Raw genomic sequence first — 10,000 nt, forward strand, 5'->3', positions numbered from 1 at the left:
TGACAATACTATCTTTTGGCAAGGGGGGCAGTGTAAAAATATAACGACGGTTTACAGAGAAATTGACACATTGCTAAGAGTAAAAAGAAAATCAAAGACAAACAACAACAAAAATAATAACAACGAAATAATAAAATTCAACACATTCATTCAGAATTTTAAACTGTGGAAATGGCATCAGGGTAACAGTTGCTTCTTTTTTTCTTTTCTTTTTTTTTTTTTTTTTTTTTTTTTGGGGGGGGGGGGGGGGTCGATAACTATAAGGTTCCCGAAGATAACTTCTTTGTTCCAACAATCCCAAGCTTGGGCGATAAATTTCGCTAGTGATTTCGTTCTCACGTCATCATCTATCAAAAGCGTACTGGTATAGTTCATGTTCTCTAAGTTTTCACCGTTGAAAATTAAGCATTTCTTTCGAATTTCTTCATAATACTTACACATAAAAAGGAGGAAATGAATTTCATCTTCAACTGAAGCACCACACATAGGACAGGGGACCGTGCGGACGTGTGTCAGAAGAGAACCATTTTTGTTAGCACATACACACACACACACACACACACACACACACACACACACACACACACACACACACACACACACACACAGAGAGAGAGAGAGAGAGAGAGAGAGACAGAGACAGAGACAGAGGCAGAGACAGACAGAGAGACGAGGAAGAAAGCAGGGAAACAGACACACAGAATCACAGACACAGAAGACACAGACGGATGCATACATATATCGTTCAATCACCCCGTCCACCTTCTTCTTCTTCATTTTCTTCAGCGTTCGTGGGCTTCATCTCCCACGTTCACTCGTATATACGCGAGTGGGCATTTTACGTGTATGACCGTTTTTACCCCGCCATGTAGGCAGCCATACTCCGCTTTCGGGGGGGGGTGCATGCTTGGTATGTTCTTGTTTCCATAACCCACCGAACGCTGACATGGATTACAGGATCTTTAACATGCGTATTTGATCTTATGCTTGCGTATACACACGAATGGGGTTCAGGCACTGGCAGGTCTGCACATATGTTGACCTGGGAGATCGTAAAAATCTCCACCCTTTACCCACCAGGCGCCGTCACCGTGATTCGAACCCGGGACCCTCAGATCGAAAGTCCAACGCTTTAACCACTCGGCTATGGCGCCCGTCACCCCCTCCACCGACTCAGCACACCTCTTCTGCCACCCAGTACTTTCTCCTTCACATTTCACCCACCCCACAGCGTCAAGCTCCACCCCCACATCTCCGCCTCCTGTCAACACCTCAACCCCGGAACCCCCATCACCATCCCTCTCTCAGCCTGCCACCCAATTCGCACACAACATCAAAATAGGGGGGCAAAGTGCGAGGAGACTGATCTGATTGAAGAGTTTCTCATTTTATACACCCTATCAATGACATCTCGTGGGTAGAGCGGCGATTTCGTCATAAGCTGACTCTCATGGCTGTATCAGTCTCTGGGGGGTTTGCTTCCCTGTCTCGAAAAGGTCATGCAATTTTTTTCCTTCTCAAAGAATCATCTTGCTGTGTGACACATTGTGGACATTAAAATATATATGTGAACGATGTTAGCCACACGGTGTCTTGGGTGAAATATCCCCAACCTCCACCTCACCCACCTTTCCTTTACTTCATTTTTCTCTCTTTGTTTATATATATATATATAAAAGATAAATGTTGTAAGGAAGATCCTGTTATTAAAGTTTTATTTGAGACTGCGCATGACAAGGTTCAACCAATGCTTGCTTGTGTAGCCTAAGTCGGATTTCGGATATGAAACAATGCAGTCTTCGTTGCAAAAATCCGAGCAGCGCTTTAAAAGCTTCTACCACGAAATAAATAACACTCGATGTTGTTGTGTCATTATATTTTAGGCATTTGTATACCTCCCACCCACCCACCCCCACCCGCCCCCATCCCCCACCCCCCACCCCCCACCCCCCAAACAAATCATGACAAACGGTGTCGGCTGACCAAAGTGCGTTAAAACAGTCTTGTTTGCTATCCGAGGATAGTCACTCAAAGGGAGAACAGATGGATGAGGGGAACTTCGAAGAGGGTGGAGGAAACTTAGAACGGGGTGATGGGAACTTAGAACGGGGTGGGGGGAACTTAGAAGGGGGTGTGGGGGGGTCAGTACAGGGAGTAGGTGAGTGACAAGGGGATGACAGGGGGACTACAGTGCAGGATACGTGCCTTTCATACCAGTGTCTGACCAGTCGGTGGTTTAGTGCTGACGACAGCTCTTTCTATGTGCTTGCCCTTTGGCCAGACTAGCGGCTTCCGGTCATCCGTTCGACAAATCATTTTTCCCGCCGGGAGTAAGATGGTGTGGGATGAAGTTCTGACTGATGACGTCCGGGATACTTTGCCCTTCTTTCTGTTTTCGTATTGGTCTCTGTCTGTCTGTCTGTCTGATCATCTGTCTCTGTCTGTCTCTCTGTCTATTCCTGTGTCTGGTTTTCTATCTTGTTCCCTGTCTATATATCTGTCTCTGTCTGTCTGTCCCTCTCAGTTTCTCAATTTATCTCTTTGTCTCTGAATTTCTCTCTCTCTCTATCCCCCCTCTCTCAATCCCTCCTCCCTTCCCTCTCTCGGTAGATCACATGGTGTGACTGATACGACGTGACAAGACGCTATTTCTCTGAGCTATTCGCTTCTAGTACTTCCATCGCAAAAATTGTAGTTTCTGAAATTACGATTCCTCTGAGGATAATTTTAAACCGCTCCCCCTGACAATGCAGTCTGCGTGTGGAAAATAGCGCTGAAAGGCGACAACAATGGACTTTGGCCTCAGAGCACGGTGCGAACAAAACCAAGGCAGATCCTGCGATGAGTCGTCGATCCCAAGTGAAATATTATACGAGGGTGTGTGTGTGTGTTGGGGGGGGGGGGGGGAGAGAGAGAGAAACCTCTCAGCTAGGAACCAGGAGAAGGCAAAGCGACAGCAGACGTGGTCATCATGACGGTACTGATGCAGTGAACGAACTGTTCGTGTCTGACACTGAAGTAAAAGAGTCAGCAAGTGGACAGAGATTAGGTACAGGGCAAGATGTCACACCTCTGCGGACCGAACACCACAGTGGCAGTGACCTTGGTGAAGAAAAGATGTAAATGTTTTATTCATTTATATATATCTTTATATATATATATATATATATATATATATATATATATATTCAGGGACAAACGCAGCTCATTTGAACTTTTCTTCTGGTTTTATTCAGCGTCGAAATGTCAGAGTGGGATGGTTTCAGTGTCATTTTAAAAAAAATGATTTCGTGAACTTTACATTATGAGTTTAAGTTGCGAGTTTCTTTGTTTTGTGAAATATTATATATTCTCACATGTCATCAAATCGATTCTGTGTGTGTGTGTGTGTGTGTGTGTGTTTGTGCAGTCTGGAAACATCAACAAACATTCCAGTAATATATATTACTGGAATGTTTGTTGATATTTCCAGACTGCTTGTTTTACCTTTGACGGCTTGCTGGTGAGACTGAACATTGGGAAGAACACCGACTGCTAATCTGACAGTGGTTTTGCCAGTATGACTTATTTCAAATGTATCGAGGTTTTTTTTTGTTTTTGTTTTGTTTTGTTTTTTTGTTTTTTTACTTTATTTTATAATCTTAAATAGATAATTTAAGGGGAATAACAAGCCTCTCCACCACAACCCCCCCCCCCCCCCCCCCCCCCCTCCTTTTTTTTTTTTAATCACATTGTGTATCCTTAGAATGAATTTAAAAGTTATATTCAGTCGAATATCTTGACGGTTGAATTTGTCGTGTTTCAGGTGTGACATTTTGATGAGTGGATTTACTGCCATGCTCTGGACGTCTGGTGAGTTTTGAGTGGTGTGTGTGTGTGTGTGTGTGTGTGTGTGTGTGTGTGTGTGTGTGTTTGCTTGTTTATTGTTGTTGGTTTTTTAAGTCTTGTATTGGTTGGCAGCTGTGCTTTGAAAACAAGGGTGCTGCTCAGCACTATTGTGGTACATCATAACGCTTGCATAATTTGGAAGCCGATGGATTCTGTAACCATCCAAGACGATTATCCTTTGTTGGTGTGGATAAGCTTGTGCGTTGTGTACGCTTTGGTCAGATAGCCTACATCGGAGATTTTTTTTTTTTAAACTGATAATTCATGGGATCTATCAGTGATGTGTCTTTATAACCAAACCATAGATCTAATCATTCTTCGAACTTGCATTGATGTACCTTTATCACCAGCCGAATCGAAGCAGGTTGTGTGAGCTGCGATGTTTGCTCGTCGTAAAATTTCAGTTTTGTGTTGTTTGCACACCGATTAGTTTGCTCAGATGTCTTTCATTTTGTTTTGATTTCGGCATTTATTGGTTATTCACGAAGGCGCGCACGTTTATAATACAGATTCAAAGGATGTCTCTTTGATGTTGGAGCTTCATTAACTTGATTTCGTCATTTTGATTGAATGCGTTGATGTTTACGACTGATATACTTTCCGTTTTTGTAAGTTTTTTTAACACGCTGTCGAGTCAGTCGTGAAATCAGCCCAACATGTGAGCAGAAAGGGGAGGGGATATAGGTGTGGAGAGAGATTCAGATTGCCAAGGGGAAAAATTGGATCGGTGAATAAGAGTGTGAGAGTGTATTTGTTTGTGCGTCTGTCTTCTAGTCAGTATTCATGTAAGTATACACAAATTTGTCTCTATTTGCCTCTCGCTTTCTCGAACTTGATGTTTGTGTTTTGGTGCTACCGTGCCATTAAGCCGTTGTTTTCAAAGTCAAGTTCATTCTGATTTACATCAAATCTCCTTTTTGAATCGATACAGTCACGTTTGGAAGCACCGAATGTAACGTAGTAGCAGTCAAACTTTCATTTCAATTAATTACAAGGTTACAAGAATGAAATAATCACGAATGATCATTAATACGCAGAACACCGTCTTCTGAGATAAAGCAACAGTACCACATTTGATCGTGCTTTTTAATGTGATAACAACAGTGTTGAGGATGTGTTGTTCCGGGAAAGCCTTTTAATGGGATTCTGCATAGGTGTGGCGTGAGTGCATCAATAACACTAGTGATATCGACCACCTTTGTCTCAATGCATCACTCGGTCACTTGTGGAGATAGAAGAGGGCGACAGGAAGGTTGCGTGCTTGATATTTCAAACAACCAAATTTAAAAATGAAAAACAAAATCCCCCGCGTCATCTATTCAAAACTTCAAAGATCTCTTTTAATGAACTATTTGCATTAACATGTCTGATTTACGTAGAGTTTTCTGTTGTTGATTTTTTAGGCCTGTTAGTTGCTTTACTTTTGTTTTTGTTTTACGGGATGCTTTGACATTGACAAGCTGGTCAAATTCAGGGATGCAGCCTGATGTGCAGACAGACTGGAAAAACGAACAGACATGCAGAGATAATTAGTATACATGCTATCTCATCACCGATCTCATTAATCCATTCACCCTGTTCGCACTTCCTCCATCCCACCCACTTTACAAAAGGCACATAGCGAAGTCGGGGTTGGGAGGCAGAAAGTGCCTGAAGGCTCGGATCAGCTGTCTAAAGACGTCCTCATTTCACCCCTCTTTGCTGCTGCACCTCGTGAGGACACTGAGTGTAAATTTTCTCGCTAACTGTCTCACATGTCTGTCGTTATCTGCAGGGGAGCTACTTTCACTAACTCTGAAAAGGTCACAGCGGAGTCTCCCCCCCCCCACACACCCCTCGGCGCCCCCCCCCTCCCCAACCCCTTTCTCCCAAACCTACACCATCCTGTATCGAGTGTGAAATCATTCTCGAAGTCAGGAGCCGGTGTCTTTGGTCGAAATTACTCCTCATTCGTTTTAGCCCTTTGGACAATACTTTAAAAGAGAATATTCCTTTCACAACGATTATAACAACAACGAAAGGGGGTGGGAGTTACATCTATTACATGAACGTGCCTTTCAAACAGTTCTTCAAATGTCATCATCAGTACTGTGTGTGTCTGTATCTGTCGGGCCATGTTGGCACCTCTGTCTATGATGAACGGAACAGTACAGCCCAGTCACGTACGTTTCAAGCGAAACATTAATTATTCGCGACAATACAGTTATCATTTCCAATCGCCTTCGTTCAACGCAGAACTAACATAAAAGAACAACACTCTCCTGTATTTAGTGGGACATAGGGATAGGCATAGGAAAGATTAGGCAGCGAAACAGAAGATATACGAGGGTAGAACCCAGCTTAAAGGGAATCGGGGCTTATCTCAGAAAAAAAGTCAGGAAAATAGCTCCTATCTTTCGGCCCATCCCCTCATCAAGACGCACGGGAGTGATAGATTTATTATGATGGAGCTGTCAGCTCAGGATGAGGCGGTTTTGGGGGGGTTTTTTTGGTTGTTTTTTTTTTAAAGAGATAGAGGATAATTTAGTGCATGCTATACTACATGACCTGAAGAGATCAAATCTGAATATCATGAACGGCAGCATCGACAGAGAAGTTTTACAGGGGATGTATATTAATAGGTGGCGTCACATACAACCGCCACCCCCACCCCAACCCCCCTTTTACAATTTGCTTCCAGACGACAATGTAAGATAAGTTAGATAGACGGTGGGATATTGGCCCTTTTTTTTTTTCTTTTTTTTTTTTTTTTTTTTTTGCTGGTTGGGTTTTTTTTTTAATAGTTGTTAGGTAAATGGGAGACAAAGATTGATGCGCTGTTTATTTGGATGAGAGGAATGCAGAACGCAAGTACACTGTCTCTGTCTCTCTCTCTCCCTTTTTCTCTCTCTGTATCTCTCTGTCTATCTCCTTTCTCTCTTTCTCTCTGAGTCTCTGTCCTCCTCCCTCCCTCCCTCCCACCGTACCCCCCTCTCCCTCTCTCTCTCATTCTCTGTCCTCCTCCCTCCCTCTCATCGTACCTCCCCCGCCCTCTTTCTCTCTCATTCTAGTTTCCTCCATTTTGTTCTTTTTCTATCTGCTGCAATATTCTCGCTTTGTCTGCCTGCTTGTATCTCTCTCTCTCTCTCTCTCTCTCTCTCTCTCTCTCTTTCACACACACACACACACACACACACACACACACACACACACACACACTTTCTCTCTCTGTTTCTCATTCTCCCTGTTTACCTCCCTTAAGTATCTGCTTTTTTTTCTTTCTTTTTTTTTTAAGATATCTCATTGGTCAACGATGCACACACGAGCGTACTTTTTTTTTCCACCTGTGTAGCATATATATTTCAATCCGCACGCTTTCACGTCCCCTTGAAATTTCAAACTTTTGTTTCTGTTGCTCTCTCTCTCTCTCTCTCTCTCTCTCTCTCTCTCTCTCTCTCTCTCTCTCTAAACTGTTTTTCAAGCTCTTTGATGCTCAGGTCGTTCCCTCGCTTTTGTATGGCTCAGAGCTATGGGGTTTCAAACCACGAGAATCCATAGAAAGGATCCATTTGCAAGCTTGCAAATTACTGCTAAACGTCCCACCTTTCACTCCTAATGATATGGTATACGGCGAACTTGGAAGATACCCATTGTTTATAAACTCTGCCGCGAGATGTATACTATATTGGTTTCGGCTACATAAACAGCCATTGTCTAGATATTCTAGGAAAGCCTATGATATGCTTTACGACATACAAAACAGAAGTAACAATGCACAAAACTGGGTTACTTACGTAAAGAACCTTCTCTGTACCAATGGTTTCGGTTATGTTTGGATGTTTGGAGCAGTTGGGGATGAGAAACTCTTCATACGCATATTTAAAGAGCGCTTACAGAACTGCTTTTGTCAGCGTTGGTATGCGCATGTGTCAGAAAGCAGGCGCTTTGAATTTTATCACTCGTTTAAAAGCGCCATTGAATGTGAAAAATACCTTGATCACATTAATAATAGATATTTCAAAACAATATTTACACGCTTCAGAATGGGTGTTTCGGCTATAAATAACCACATCCACCGCTTTTCCCCTGTTGGTCAAATGGGTTGCCCTCTTTGTTCTGCTGACTGTGAAGATGAATTCCATGTACTGTTTGAATGCCCAAACTACAGTGACCTCAGGTTGAAATATTGTATAAATAGTTCCAACTCATACTTGACACGGGATCAGCAATGTGCAAGTATTTTGAATGGTGGACTCGACAGTAAACTAAATCTTTCAAAGTTTCTTTTTCTGGCTTTTAAACGCAGAGACTTAATGAATCATGAATCATTACCAACAACTAGTTAAGGTACGAAAATGATTAATTATGTTTTGCCATTGCCTTTTTCAAGTGTCTTCTCACAAGGATGGTCTCTAGCTGATACAGTGGGGACGAAAGATTTATTTATTCATTTATTTGTTTATCTGTTTACCTGTCTGTTATTTATCTACTTATTTGTGTGCCTTGTGTACGTTTCTTTATGTATATTATGTTTGCAACGGGTCACAGGCCTATACGCAATTAAAACATTTGTTCTTGTTCTTGTTCTCTCTCTCTCTCTTAAGACTAGTTAATAGTTCACCACTGAGTATCTCGTTGAAGCTCTAGACCATCGCTTCCAAATCTGCCGAGGCATTCATTATTCATTTAAACCACCACTGCGTGAATGGAAGAAAAAGGGAGAGACAGACAGACAGACAGAGACAGAGGCAGAGAAACAGAGACGGGGAACAGCAGAAAGAACATCTTCCCGAGCATCTGAAGGCCCGGGTATATCTTCCCTGTGCTGTGGGTTTGGGGTTTCCCGCAAAAGGTTATAGCTTCACTTCTCCGGTATCACGGCATGGCTTGTCTTGTTGCTTAAAATGCCCGTTTTCAACACTGTTTCTTTCACTGCCTGTGTGAGAGGGATCCACTAGTGATCTGCAAATGACACAGATGAGAAAGGAGGGGGGGGGGGAACCTTCTACCCAACAACTAACTACTTGCCTGTTTCAGTTTCCCTGGATCAGCACAGCATGAGAGCACTGCAGTTTAAATATTTTTTTTAAGGAGGATGGGGGGGAGGGGGGGGGGGGGGTGTCACTAAAACGGCAAAAAGCGATGGAGAAGTGTTGATTTGACTGGTTGAACCAAGCTTCGTTTTCCCGCTTCCGCGTCCCCTAAACGGTTCGGCTTGGAATGCCGACTGTACCAAGCAAGAATAAACCAAACTAGAATAACGTGTCAGTATGAGAAGAAGAAATCGTGGTACAAAGAAGAATAAATCATATAACTTTAAAACAGGACACATGACTTGGACAACTCCTGGACATCTCTTTCGTCAGTGCTGAAACCACTGCTATACTGATAGTGAGGAGTGCACATTTTCCACCAGAGCAAAACCCAGCGGGTCGATATCACTGCTGTCTGAATCTAATTATTACCGCTCCTGGGAGGGATGGGGGGGAGGGGAAGGGGGAGTGTGGGGGACAAATTTCGCTATGTTCAGCTCGGGGATGGAAAAGAAAACCAGGAAAGAATCCACAGGTGGGATCACTTAATTTCTCGCGTTACCCACTGATCGCTGAAAGCGAAGTCCCCATAGCATGTGAGTGACCGGTCATTCACTGTTTGTGGTTTTCACGGTCGGTCTTACAAAGTAAAAAGACACTGCAGCACTTTACAACGAAACAACGTACTTCTCTCTCTCTCTCTCTCTCTCTCTCTCTCTCTCTCTCTCTCTCTCTCTCTCTCACACACACACACACACACACACACACACACACACACACACACACACACACACACACACACACTCACTCTCTCAGTCCCTCTGTAGTCAAGGCGTAAGAATTGTTTATTCATAACTTTCGCCAAAGACTGATTGGTTGTATGGCAGAAATGGCAAAACCATATTCAGACAAGTGAAACGTTTCAATCAGTTTTTCATTCGGGACTTTGCATTTCAACGAACAATATATTTTAACTGAATTTAACTCGTGTTGTGATCCAAATTATGTCAAAGTTTCGATTTGTTGTGCCAGATATTTGTTTTCATCACTATATGTACATGACCCAAACCGATCAAAACGCATTATTCCTACTTCGTGGA

The 10,000-nt window shown here is 42.9% G+C and overlaps 1 protein-coding gene across 1 annotated transcript in view; it reads left to right on the plus strand.

Moving 5' to 3' along the window:
• LOC143293993 (uncharacterized) overlaps nucleotides 1-10,000 on the plus strand; it is a 348,573-nt gene that overhangs the window by 278,058 nt on the left and 60,515 nt on the right. The window contains exon 5 of the mRNA XM_076605390.1: nucleotides 3,806-3,852. The gene's annotated coding sequence lies outside the window, so the exon portion shown is untranslated. The remainder of the gene's footprint in view (nucleotides 1-3,805; nucleotides 3,853-10,000) is intronic.

This window comes from Babylonia areolata, chromosome 1, assembly GCF_041734735.1.
Source record: "Babylonia areolata isolate BAREFJ2019XMU chromosome 1, ASM4173473v1, whole genome shotgun sequence".
In the NCBI taxonomy this organism is placed as follows: domain Eukaryota; kingdom Metazoa; phylum Mollusca; class Gastropoda; order Neogastropoda; family Buccinidae; genus Babylonia; species Babylonia areolata.